At 41.4% G+C, this 13,407-nt stretch overlaps 1 protein-coding gene across 1 annotated transcript in view; it reads right to left on the reverse strand.

Annotated features, from left to right (window-relative positions):
- The window catches only part of SNRK (SNF related kinase), a 54,633-nt gene extending 42,837 nt beyond the window's left edge, over window positions 1–11,796 (reverse strand). Inside the window, exon 1 of the mRNA XM_073678050.1 lies at window positions 11,454–11,796. The gene's annotated coding sequence lies outside the window, so the exon portion shown is untranslated. The remainder of the gene's footprint in view (window positions 1–11,453) is intronic.
- Window positions 11,797–13,407: the final 1,611 nt, after the last annotated feature.

A 13,407-nucleotide genomic window follows, 5' to 3' on the forward strand; every position in this document is an offset into this window, starting at 1 on the left:
GGAGGGGGGGGGACCTTATATATATATATATTAAACTATCAAGACTGGCATTGTTCACACTGGTCTTGAGTAGACAAGCGTAATGAATCAAGAGCATTTGACAAGTGGCGTGCACCTCCCCACAAATCCTATTCAAGTCCCCGCTGGAGTTAGATTTGAGGCATAGCGATCACCGCTGTACCCAGTCCTACAGCGGCTCCATCCACTTTGCAAAAGATGATAAAAATGGCGCAAAAGAAGCAAAATTTTTGCATAGCCTTGATTTATCAAAGCTTTTTATGCCAGAAAACCAATGTATGAATCGGGCCCTTTGTGTTCCCATTTATTTTCAAGATCTTTTGCTTTCCTCAATTGTCGACATATCACTTGCATCCAGATAAAAGTTGAGCCATGAAGCCTGTACATACAGCATGTCACTGGAGGTTAAATGATCAGTTATCTCAATAAAATAAGAATATTTGCAGATGCTGCAACAATCTATACACTGAAGGCATATTTACATATAACATGATACATACCCTTTATCTACATAAAAACAAATATGTTTAGGTCAATGAGTAAAAAAACAGTGAATCTGTCAAGTTTTTTTGCCATGTAATCTAAAGACAGCGTGAGGTAGGAGTTAAAACACAGAATTCAATGATGTGTCACATGTCAAGCTGTGTGCTGTTTATTTACACTGAAGATTTTATCAGCTGGCGATGAGCATTGCTGTGGTTAGCTGGTGCGCAGCTCTCGCCCAACTCTGCCCCTCCTAAGCAGCTCACTGTCTATAGACAATGTACATGGAGAGCCTGGTGTGGGCGACATTAGCTTCCTCAGCTCTGCTTCATTCTAAACCTAAAAACTGTCAGAATGGCTGCACCCAGTAATCTGATCGATACAACGTTGGATTCAGCTTCTCTTTGCCTACATTATGCTGCTCTCAGATGAGGTAGCAAAAACCTGCTGACAGATTCCCTTTAAAAAGGTGGAGAAGTGGGTTTAAGAGTGGACTCTGGTCTAAAAAAAAACCACTTGGATATGTTTGGCTACCATGCCTAGAAACCAATTTTATTTTTTAAATAAAAAAAAACTTGGATTTATATTATATTAAATGGGGGACTGACGGCAGTACTTAGGTTCTCAATGTTCTGGAGCTCATGAGCTTCCTGCATATGGTCACACACGGACCTCAATAAGATAGTACGCAGGAAGCTTAGGTTTTATAATTAGAGCTATGAAAGCAAGGTTCAGGGACAAAATTATTGGACCAGTCTTGTTTATAATTGATAAAAATCTAATTGAAAAAAAAAGGATATAGATATAATATTTTATTTTGGTTGCCATCTGGAGCCTGTTGAGACTTCTATTTTATACACATGTATCCGGTTATTCAGCAATGATAAGAAATGAAAACCATTATCAGAAAACACACGTATTACAAGCCTTTAGGCACCACACCTACATTAACATAGCTCAGAAGCCAAATCAGATCCATCATTTGTTATCTTCAGGCCATTATTACCACTTGTTTATCAAGAGTCATCACATCTAGAGCAATACACTGGAAAAGGAATCTAAAAATCACCAGAGTAAGATAACCAAGTAGGAGGGCAGACCGCACATACATGCTGTATATGTGCACAGGGCAATATAGGCTGCCATGATACGTGCGGCATTAATAATTATAAACGAAGTGCCATATTACAAATCACCTGCATCTAAAGTAATGGGGCGCACATTTACAGCTTGACTCATATATAGCGCGGATCTCAGCAAGTTAACCTGACCTTCAATTAGATTAGAGTGGCTTTAAGCTGCTCAGAGCTACAGGCCACTGAAGTCATTTACCCTTCACAAAGAGCAGGCAGAGATTTTCTATAAGGAAGAGGAGAAATCCATTTCCACAAAGTTGTGAATGAAAGATCAATTAATGGACAGATTTATATCTAGTCAGCTTGACCATGGGATGAATTAGGAAAGTGCCCTGAAACACAGACTAAAGGCCCTGTCACACTTAGCGACGCGGCAACGATCCTGACAACGATACGACCTGTCAGGGATCGTTGCTGCGTCGCTATGTGGTCGCTGGTGAGCTGTCAAACAGGCAGCGTGTGCCCCTAGTAACCCGATGTTTACCATAGTTACCAGCCTGATCGCTGCTCCCGCTGGTCACACACAGCGATGTGTGCTGACCAGCGGGAGGGCAACGACCAAAAAAAGGTCCAGGACACTTTGCAGCGATCAGCGACCTCACAGCAGGGGCCTGATCGCTGCAAAGTGTCACACATAGTGACATCGCTGGTGAGGTCGCTGGTGAGTCACCAAAACCGTGACACAGCAGCGATCTCGCTATGTGAGACGGGGGCTTAACTGTACTGCAATTAAAAGTGCTCCCACAGAAACACACAAAAAAAAAAAGTATAGACAGGAGTCACAGAAAAGCACACATCATACAATTTGGAAGCAGAAAAAGTGGGCAAGAGTGAGAATCTATGGAAACTGGACAAGCCTCAAATTGTGATGACTAGAAGACCGGTGGGTGTGGGGGGTTCTTGGTAGGTCATGGTTAGTACCCACCAAAAGTGTAGACAGAGCGACAGACAGAGCGACAGACAGAGCGACAGACAGAGCGACAGACAGAGCGACAGACAGAGCGACAGACAGAGCGACAGACAGAGCGACAGACAGAGCGACAGACAGAGCGACAGACAGAGCGACAGACAGAGCGACAGACACTTCAGTGCATAGTTGAAAGCTGTACAGCCCAATGGCCTAGCTCACCTTGTGTTTTTTTTTTTTTTTTCTATAAAAATGTAATGATCTAAAGCGAGTAGGCAAAATGCCAAAACATTTCGAAATATCTTTCTTCTACAATCTTTTATTCTATTCACCAGACATGTTCAAAGAAATATCACGGCCTGTAAACCTGGGCATGGGATATAGTCACATTCCACAGCAGAAAAAGTGGTTAATAAATGATAGAACAGAGAATCTATAATGCAAGTAGTTGTAGAAACCACTTTATTAAACTGAAGCGTATTGTCATTTTTCACAGTACTGGCAGTCTGCAATAGTCGGCGTTCATGCTTGGTTCACATATATAGGAGAAAATAAGGCACGGATAATCATTTCTTACTAGTGATGATGACGACTGGGAACACTACGCAGATTTTCCATCTGTGTGTGTGCCAGCCATATGTAGTGGCAGGACAGATCCTTACAGAGCTTATCCAGCAGACGTGGGAAAAACTGATGTACTCTGCACAAATAAAGTTAGGTTTATGCGGAATGCTGCTTTCTGCCCTAGCCCCTGTGATTTATAGACATGGCTTGTTGCTATGTATTAACCTTTTGGGCTTTCTATGTTGGTGGCCAGCCTATAAATTGTTTGCCTGACAGTTTTCATTTGCTGAGACAATCAAGATTTATATCACATTTAATGACCAGGCTGCATACAAAGTCTTAATGTTCATTAAACTACCAATGTCTGCGCTCTTTAGCACAACTTGCCTATTAGATGTTTGTAAATCAGCAAACTACGAGAAAACTAGAGTACATCAGCGTGAGAGTATAACATTCTATATAGGTTCAATCATTATTTCGAGAAAGAAACCACTATCTAGCTGATTTAACAAGACTGCCATTTATTACGATGGTCTTGAAGAAAAGTCATAAAAGAAATGTCATCTTCAAAAAATGACCTTTTATATCAGGTTTTAGTGTTATATGTATTTTTAAAAACAAATATGGCAATATTTGTTTGTTTTTTTAGCCCATAACAATTGAAAAAAATAAAAAATTAGCAATCTTGCAGTTTTAGCACTGGCCACAGGGGCTTTTTTAAACTCATACTTCCTGTCCTTTCGGGACAGTTTTCCACAGTCTCCTTATTAGCTGAGGCAGAATTACAATAAAAAGTAACGTTATATACAGCTGGAAACCCAGGAACCACTAGTCACAATAGGCGATGTCATAGCTCATTAGATGTTTCCATACTAAAGATGGAGTTAGGAACTAACTGATCATTGCAGCTATGTACATATGTTGTTTCCTGAAACAACAGGAAATTAGAGTCTAGAAAATCCCAAGTGGCTTTTCTGAAAATTGCAGGATTTCTATTGTTTATTTTTAATGCAGATTTTGATATTGGGGGGGGACTATTGCCAAAATTAAATAGCGAAAACCGGCTGACAGATTCCCTTTAATGAATTTACTCCAGCTTTAGGGTTTTCCATGTACCACATACTGAAATCTATGCTAGCTAGGAGCTGGAGTAGATCTACTGTATGCTACTGGCAAAAATTACTGTGAAACTGTCGGCCTGTAAGTGGCCCATCCCCACCCGCTATTCCCCCCGTTCACTTTTATTAAAAAGGGCTGAGGTGGGGGTCAAAAATATATATACTTTTAAAAGGGAAAGTAAATCTTTGGGGAAACAAAGATTATGATGGGAAAGCTGAGATAAACACCTATATCTGTTTGATACGATGTAATAATTTAGGCCATGGCCCCCGCTATCAGTATTTTTTCTCAGTGGGAGCCAAAACCAGGTGAGAAACAATCAGAGAAAAGGTATAATGGAAACAAGTCACCAATTATCCATTTATTATACCTTTTCTCAGATTGTTCCTCTCCTGGTTCTGGCTCCCACTCATGAGAAAAAATGCTGACCGAATACTGATAGTGGGGCCGTGGCCTTACACTGACTGTCAGCATACACCAGAATAACAACACATTAATATTAAAAGGGGTTAAAGGTGAGCATCCACATGGCAGATGAGGTTCAATGTGGAGAATGCAAAGTTTTGCCCCTGGGCACTAGTAATATACAGACATCATGTGTTCTAGAGGGAGTAAAACTAGGAGAGCCACTTGCAGAGAAGGATCTGGATGTACTTGTACATCACAGACTAAATAACAGCATGAAGTATCAATCAATGGTGTCTAAGGCCAGCAGTTTAATTGCTACCTATTAAAAAGAGACACTGACTCCCAGGACAGGGGCGTAATACTACCACTATACAAAGCGTTAGTGGGACATCATCTGGAATCAGATCAGTTCTGGGCAATAGTTCATAAAAAGGAATAATGGATATCCTGAAGTTTGAACTTTTTCTAAGAGCCACAAAACGAATACAGGATATGGGGAATTTTAGCTATAAGGAAAGATTAAAAGAATTGAATGTACGGTATTTAGAAGAGAATTCTAAAGGAGGGGGGCAGAAGTAACTTGTACTAGTGCATAAACTGTTTCATTAAAAGCCCCTCAAAAGACAAGGGGGACTGGAGAAAGAAGGGTTTAATCTTCTGAAGAGACAAGGTTTCTTTATCATAAGAACTATAAGTCTATGGAATAGTTTTCCTCAGGAAGAAGTCACAATGGGAGCCATTGATGGGTTTTTAAAGAAAAAACAAAAAACGGAATATGCGTTTTTAGAATAAATACTTATGTAAATGTGTAAAGTTCTTTTCTGAATGTTTAGTTCAGTGGATCAGCAGAAAGATTCGCTCTATTGGGGTGTTTAATACATTGCAGTTGTGCATTTGCCCTTTCCTTTGGATGAACTTGCATATTTGTCTTTTTGCAACGGTATAAACTATCAAGATGACGGTGGAGAAGATGCTAGTGGACTTATCTAGGCTTGCACAACATCGATCGTTCATCCATCAAGTCGCCATGGCTGGAGATCAAGCTGAAGGCCGTTAAAAAAATAAAAGTTATGTAAGAAAACCACAAGTATTCTATGGATACAGACATGTTACATATACTAATTAGTTCATTTTTGGGTTTACTTTACATATGCACAGTTGCTCATGAAGTTACACGGGCAACAGAAAGGGTTAAAGGGAATCTGTCGCCCAATCTGAGAGCAGCATGATGTAGGGGCAGGAGATTATCACTAGAGGACTAGTAAACCTGTTGCCAGGTAGTCCTCCATATTCATGAGCTCTGTATACCCCCATCCCCACTAATGACTGGCAGTTTTCTGTATATACTGTACATGGGCAGAGAGCTGGCAATCAGTGGTGTGGGCGGAGTCATACAGAGCTCAGCATTTAGAGAACTGCTAGATCTGCAGCAGATAAATAGGGATTTTATCAAAATGACAGCAAGCAGCCCAGTAAGTGACATGACTGGAATAGTGGTCTCGGCCCTTACATTATGCTGCTCTCAGATAGGGTAGCAAAAAACTGGTGACAGATTCCCTTTAATAAAGAAGATCTCTAGTTACTGCTGTATTGCGTATTTCTGTGACTTTCGTTGCTATAGAGACTAGAGTATAGACTAGAGTATAGACTAGAGTATAGACTAGAGTATAGACTAGAGTATAGACTAGAGTATAGACTAGAGTATAGACTAGAGTATAGACTAGAGTATAGACTAGAGTATAGACTAGAGTATAGACTAGAGTATAGACTAGAGTATAGACTAGAGTATAGACTAGAGTATAGACTAGAGTATAGACTATGGCTGTTGTAGCTCAGGACCAGGAAGGAGAGGGTCAGGAGTAGAACGAGTGAACGCGACTACTGACCAAAGCTGTGATCTGATCATGGCCAAGTACATAGTGGTTTTGCATCACATCGATCATGCACCATTTGTTTGCTTATGCTGGTCTATCATCATCATCATCCTCAGCACATTGACAAAAATTACAGTACAGCTAGCTTCAACAAGTACCTTACTCTTGTGCATTGCACGCAGGTATGACTGTATTAAGTACCTGAGCTGCAAGGTAGGGAGGGATTTAAAAGTATCCGAAAAGCAATCTATGAAAATTTAGTGTGAAGAAAGAAAAGATGAGGAAATAAAGAAAAAAAAATGTCCAGCACACATTTGCCTGCTTGGTTTGGCTCACCTCATTATACAGGTGGCAGAGTGGAAATTTCCAACCATAAAAAAAGCAGCAGTGCCACCATGCTTGGGGAGTTACGAGCCACTGATCACTGGAGCAATGACATCAAACTTTACACAAGCCTCAAGTTATAGACCATTACTCCATACAAAGGCAACCAATCATGGAGCAGCCTTCATTAAAGCTGTGCTGTGATCGGTTGCAATGGGCAACAAGGCTTCGGTTTTGGGCATCTTTGATAAACGAGGCCATGTGTGATGATCACACATATTACTCTGCACCGTGCATTGTTTATGGGGAGTAATGTATTCTGACAGCAGAGTACACAGAATTACGCGAGGACAGTTCCCTGCCCAATCAAGCTTGTAATGTATTATTGTTGGCGGACATAGCCGCACAGACAAAAGTCCCTTGTCCAAGGTCTCAAGAAACTGCCCCTGTGATCTGAATTAGTGTCTGTCGCAAGCCTATAAAAGCCATTGTTATGTGGAGACCCTGGCCTGCATCTCAGTGCCAGCTCCTTCTTGCCATTACACAAGTGACTTTTGTCTTAGTCTTGTGAAAAAAAAAAAAAAAAAGATAATAAACTTGGCTGGGCAATGACCGTGCTGTGAAATAAAAGATAATGTTCAAAAAAAAATAATTAAGAGATAGATATATATATAACTAAATCAGGCTAGCAAGATTTATGGACTTAGTTTATACTTTTCTGTACTGCGGTATACACTTACCCTGGAATTATGCGCTTTGGAGGATTTTCTGAGATCAGAAAAATTAGGTCAGGACCCAAAATATGTAAAAGACCTAAAATTCAGCTAATAAACAATATGCTTACCAGCGCCATCACTACAGCTCATCTGTCTTACTGAAGCGATGATGTTCCCAACTAGACACATGACCACTGCAACCAATCACTAGCCTTGTCAGTGTACCGCTACCAGCTGTCATGTGGGTAGTCGGGGGCATCATCAGAGCAGTAATGGGCTTTTCACTATTTTATGGCATTTCTACACCAGAATCCTGAGCAATCATATAGGGTTCTAATTAAAATAACACTATCTTTTCAGAAAATATTCTGGGTTTTCTTCTTGAAGGTGCTCTTCCTTTTTATCCTTTCCAATAATCTAGAACCTTGCTCAGATAAGATTTAATCTCTGCTGTAAAGAAGGAATGTTACCGTACTTTGCTTTACAGCTTTTCACCAATTCTGAGTTCTGGTCAGACTTATCTCCATTAACATGTCATTCTTATTTTTTCTCCCCTAATAACTTCTAGGGGGGAGAAAAACCAAATAGGCACATGCATTGAAATGCCAAATGTGTTTAGTTTGAGTATGCCAGGGGCAGACATTGGTGCAACCTGTGCCGTCGGACAGGGGCCCATTTCCACCTCCAAAGCATTAGGAATTGTGCATTATTATGACATATTGGATTGCAAAGGGCCCATATATTGTTTTTACACAGGGACCCTTTCCTACCCGTGTCCGCCACTAGGGTATACTATATATTCTATGTCAAATAACTGATAAACAGATAAATCCCCGGTCAGACTTGGCACCCTGTACCCACCAGTCAGGTAAGTTGGCTTTGAGATCACCAAGTGACATGATGCAATCATTTACAAGTCTCTGGAGACGTGTTTATGTCAGATCTACTGAAGCTGAATGAACCGGGTTTCCTTCACTAAGGTGTTTTTTTTATTAATTGGCTTTCACTTCGCCGTAGACTAGATAAAGTCATCAGACCTACTGCCCCGAGTTATGTCAAATGAGTCAACGTTGGTTGGAGTAGAGAAGAGAAAATCAGAGACTATCAGCATGGCATTGGTTAAACAGAGGTGTTATAACCAGGAGCAACGTCCGCACAAATAACCATTCTAAGGAATAAACAGCCAAGAAATCTAACGTGACTACTTGTGGTATAGTCCCGTCTATGAAGATCAGAAGCCATGGAAGACATCACATACTTATTAAAGGTGACATCCTGCTTCATGGACTTGTCTCTACACATCATATTCAGATAGCCATGATAATCACAAAACTCTAGTGCCATCTCACCGGCCAACACTACGCGGAAAGGGGTGAACAGGTTACTGTAGCCTTGGGAGCCAGTTTTATACAAGGGAAAAAAACAATAATTAACATCCATCCTAAGGTGGCCATATACAAACCAGATTTCACTCTAAAACTACAAATGGGTCATAGACTGGAAGCAATCATGTGATTGTGATAATTGCTTGCCATCAACATACTGAACAACATTGCTCCAAGTAGTGTTGATCCTTTCTCCTAGTTGGCAATGGGCCTATATCGTACCTCTAATTGTATATAGAGGCACACAGATTTTCTCTTACAGACTTCAGATATATTGTTTCATAAAACTAAAATGGGTCAGCCCTAAATTTGCTTTCATGCAGGAGTGTGAATACAGCCCAAACATCCTTGCTTACCCAAAATAGGAACTACTACATACATTCTTTTGATTGATCAGGAAGCACATTGGAATTACATTCCTTATGTTACCTACTAATGACTGGGAGAGACCACTGTCAAGTAGGCATTCCTAAGTTTTGGACTGATTTCTATTAATATCAATAAAAGTGCTAATTACTGTAGTCAAAATAGCTCTTGGGAGTGACCCAACCAGCTCCTCAGATCTACTGTATGGTGTCCATCCCATCAAGGAATTAGGAAATAAAAGGGTGATTATCTTGAACTTCAGAAGCCATGACAACAGGTACACTTGGTATGTTGTTCATCATCGCCTTTTACATATGAATGAAATAAATGAACATATAACTTCCATTTGTGCCATTGATGCCTAAAGTTGGAAATGGGCGTTGGCAGGTATACAGGTATCCAAAACAGTGTGCCTAGTCTATGTGAACATGAATGTATGTCTGGGAACAAAAATCCAACCACTCTGGTCCCAAAATAGTTTAGTAAATGACGCTACAAGTATGAGGATCAAATGAATGGGTTATTTAATTGAGATAGATATATATATATATATATATATATATATATATATATATATATATATATATATATATATATATATATATATATATAGCCACTTAACTTCAAATGTATTTGTATGTCATGTATTACACACATACAAAACTAAGTTTCTTCTGGAAAAAAAAAATAAAAAAAGTTTCAATTTCAGATCTATATTCACCAGGCAGGAAAAAAAAAAAAAAAAAAAAAAGCAAAAAAAAAAACAAACACAACACAACCAAAGAACACAGTTTGGTTACATTCACACATCCATATAACATGTCCGATAGTTTCATTGATCTATACACACGTCCAAGGTACAATCGGATCCCTGTCTCTGGTCCAGCAGACTCAGATCATGTCCTATTCTCATTCTTTTTGACTCAGTCATAAAAGTCCATGGGGATTGTTAGACATTGAGGTAAAAGTGCCTTCAGTTTTTCACCGATTATTAAAAGTCAATAGATGAATTAAAGTTCACATAGTTTTTCAAAAAAAAAGGATGAGGAGAAGAGAAAAAAAAAAAAAAAACACAACACATACAGAAGAAACTAGGATGACACCTGAGAAAAAAAAACAGATCGTTTCTCATGGACGGCAAAATTGACAGGCATGTGTGAATGTCGGCTACTAAATCATTTCCCAAAGTGACATGACACATCACCTACAGGTCTCTGGTCTAATGCAACTTCTCAATAAGATGGTAGAGAACGAGCACGAATAATGCAGAACAGGAATCAGAGAGATGCAGACGATCACAATGCAACAAACAGCCGGTATTTACCAAATAATAACAGCAGAAATAACAAACAACAACACCTTGTATCCATTCTCATTATCTCCATGTAATAGGCGACTACATGGAACAGCTCAGCGTGGTGAATTGGCTCATGCCATGTATCATCAATCTTCATAGCAGCCATCCACAGACCTCTCACTGGTTAACAAAAGATCCAGCGCACTCCTCAGTGTATTTATTCTCCATGTGCCAGATGGGATTACCCCTAATCTCTCAGCCTACAGAATACATTTCGGCTTAATATGATAAATACATGTAACATATATGATAATGAAGGCCGGAATCGCTTAGCAAAAAAAAAAAAAACCCAAAGCAAGTAAATAAGAGTTGTGTATGGACAGGGTGTCAGATCTTGCATCAGCTCCATCTCTCCCCGCTGATGTATAATCAGGGGAAATAACGATTGCCCCAAGCGGGCAGCAGTGTGCCACAAGCCATGGCAGGCAGTCTGAGCACTAGCTCATGTGTGCTTTGGGCACCACACCTATGCCATGCAGAACACTGCACAGCACTGACAGCTCACAGCCCAGCTATGCCAGGCATCTGTATTACTAGCCCAGCAGGTAGATGAGGAGCACAGGGGGCACCAGCCATGCATGGATCCAGGACACACGGCAGGTGACTGGTGAGGTTGGCACAGCCAGGTACACACATTACCATAGCGGCTGTGAATGGAGGCACACTGCATTATATGAATGGAGATGCCCCACACACAGGCAATGCTGCCACCCATAGCAGCACAGTGAATGGACAGCACAGGGAGGCGGGGGACTGCGGCCGTTGTCTGCGGAGAGGGAGGCTGCAGCTAACTTACATCCAGGGGCCACAGGAGAACGGAAGCCGGGCCGCTCAGACGACTGCCGGGACACTCGGGTGAGGCGCGGGAGTAGCTGGAGCAGTGCACGTCCTCCAGGTGGCGGTGATATTAGGTAGATTACGGTACTGCCAGGGCTCACTCCCGGCGGGCTGTCCTGTCACTAGTGTTGTTGCTCATGCGGCTTCCCCATTGCTCTGCGGTAAGCACGACTGGCGGCGGCGCTGGCTCCGCACACCAACATCATGAAGCTGCTATTATTATGAGCGACTGCAGGCTAAGAAGACAGATGCAGGAGCGCAGCCTCACTCCACCGCAGCCCCTCCCTTCTCTGACGTCAGGCAAAGTGGGCGTGGTGCACAGAAACCGAACGTCGCAAACCTAGGAAGTGGGCGTGTCTGTGGAGTAGCCAATAGCGAGCTGCCTGTGTCTCCGGCTGTCTTGTAACAGCAGCTTTTTTTTTTTCCTCAACAGCTTTATGTATACACAGACTGCATAGACAGAGCAGATGCAGTGCAGATGGCTGTGAACTGTAAGGACAGCCAGATCTAATGGCTGCTGTCATGTGATAATGGACATGGCTGTCGTAAGATGGAAAATGACATGCAAAGATAAGAGAAAGCAGCACCTTGGAGACCAGCACATACCACTAAATGTTATACGACTCTTCAGGCCACGTTCACACGTTCAGTATTCGGTCAGTATTTTACATCAGTATTTGTAAGCCGAAACCAGGAGTGGAACAATCAGAGGAAAAGTATAATAGAAACACGTCACCACTTCTGTATTTCTCACCCACTCCTGGTTTTGGCTAACAAATACTGATGTAAAATACTGAGCGTGTGAACATGGCCTTATGTGGGAAAAGCGTATCTGTCAGTCGTACTCATAAACCCCCATTTATCTATGGGACGTCAAAGTGGTAGTTCAGGTACAATATAAGTGCAGGCCGCTCTGTGATCTCCTCCACACAGGAAGCAGAGATGTCATCATTCCATCAGCCACCCATGTTTATCTGATGACACGCTGTTCAAAGTCATCTGACCGCTGCAGCCAATCACAGGCCGCAGCAGTCCAGAGTTTGGTTGAATGGTGACGTCTCCACTTCCTGCATAGAGCGGCCTGTGCTGGATCCAGGTGGGGCGGTAGGTGAGTATTCATGAGTTTGGTATTTTTACACATTCAGTTCCCTGGGCAAAGTTATTTTGTTTAGACACCCTTTAAAGGAATGTCCATTTGGACTCAGACGGGCCACTTTATTTTTTTTTTAACAATAGGAGGCTGTTAACAGATTTCACTGTATGACTTAGTGGCATCAATAGAAGGCATCATGGTTGATGTAAGCCTCCAGCAGGCCCGGAGCGCTCCCGGAAAGAGCGTGGTTGGTAGTGGGACTCCATTGTCCCCAGAAATGTTGGCAACTATGAGTCATACGTTGGGTAAGGATACCGCAAAATGCCTAATACTGAAAGCTGCACTGTGATTGAGAACCACGAGCGGCAAAGGTTGTTAAATCGACACCTATCCGTGTTAGTATTATATTTGTTCTTTTTAAACTCCTTTAATATTATTTTGTATAGCAGTATGTGTTTAGAATAAAAAAGATATTGTATTTGTAAACCAGATAGATGTAGACTGACAAGATAAAAACATCCTTTATGTGCATTACTGGATACAGTCTGAGAACAATGTACAATAACAGATAAGGGGATTTATTCACTTTAATGAGTTGTCCAGTAGGATTTTTTAAAAAAAAACAAAACAAAAGAAGTGACACTCTCCTCAGTGAGCGGCCATTTCCATTCCATTGCTTCTTGCTCCCCCCTGTCTCTACTTTGTAGTCTCTATTAATACACCGGAACTGACGGCCCAGCCAAACACTGCGCCCAGGAGTGACCCGCATCTGCCGAGCGTGGTCACGTCTGCGCTGCAGCAGGAGGCAGAGACCATTCAG

This window comes from Phyllobates terribilis, unplaced genomic scaffold, assembly GCF_046119375.1.
Source record: "Phyllobates terribilis strain yellow unplaced genomic scaffold, ASM4611937v1 Scaffold_4__5_contigs__length_816908805, whole genome shotgun sequence".
NCBI classification, from domain to species: Eukaryota; Metazoa; Chordata; class Amphibia; order Anura; family Dendrobatidae; genus Phyllobates; species Phyllobates terribilis.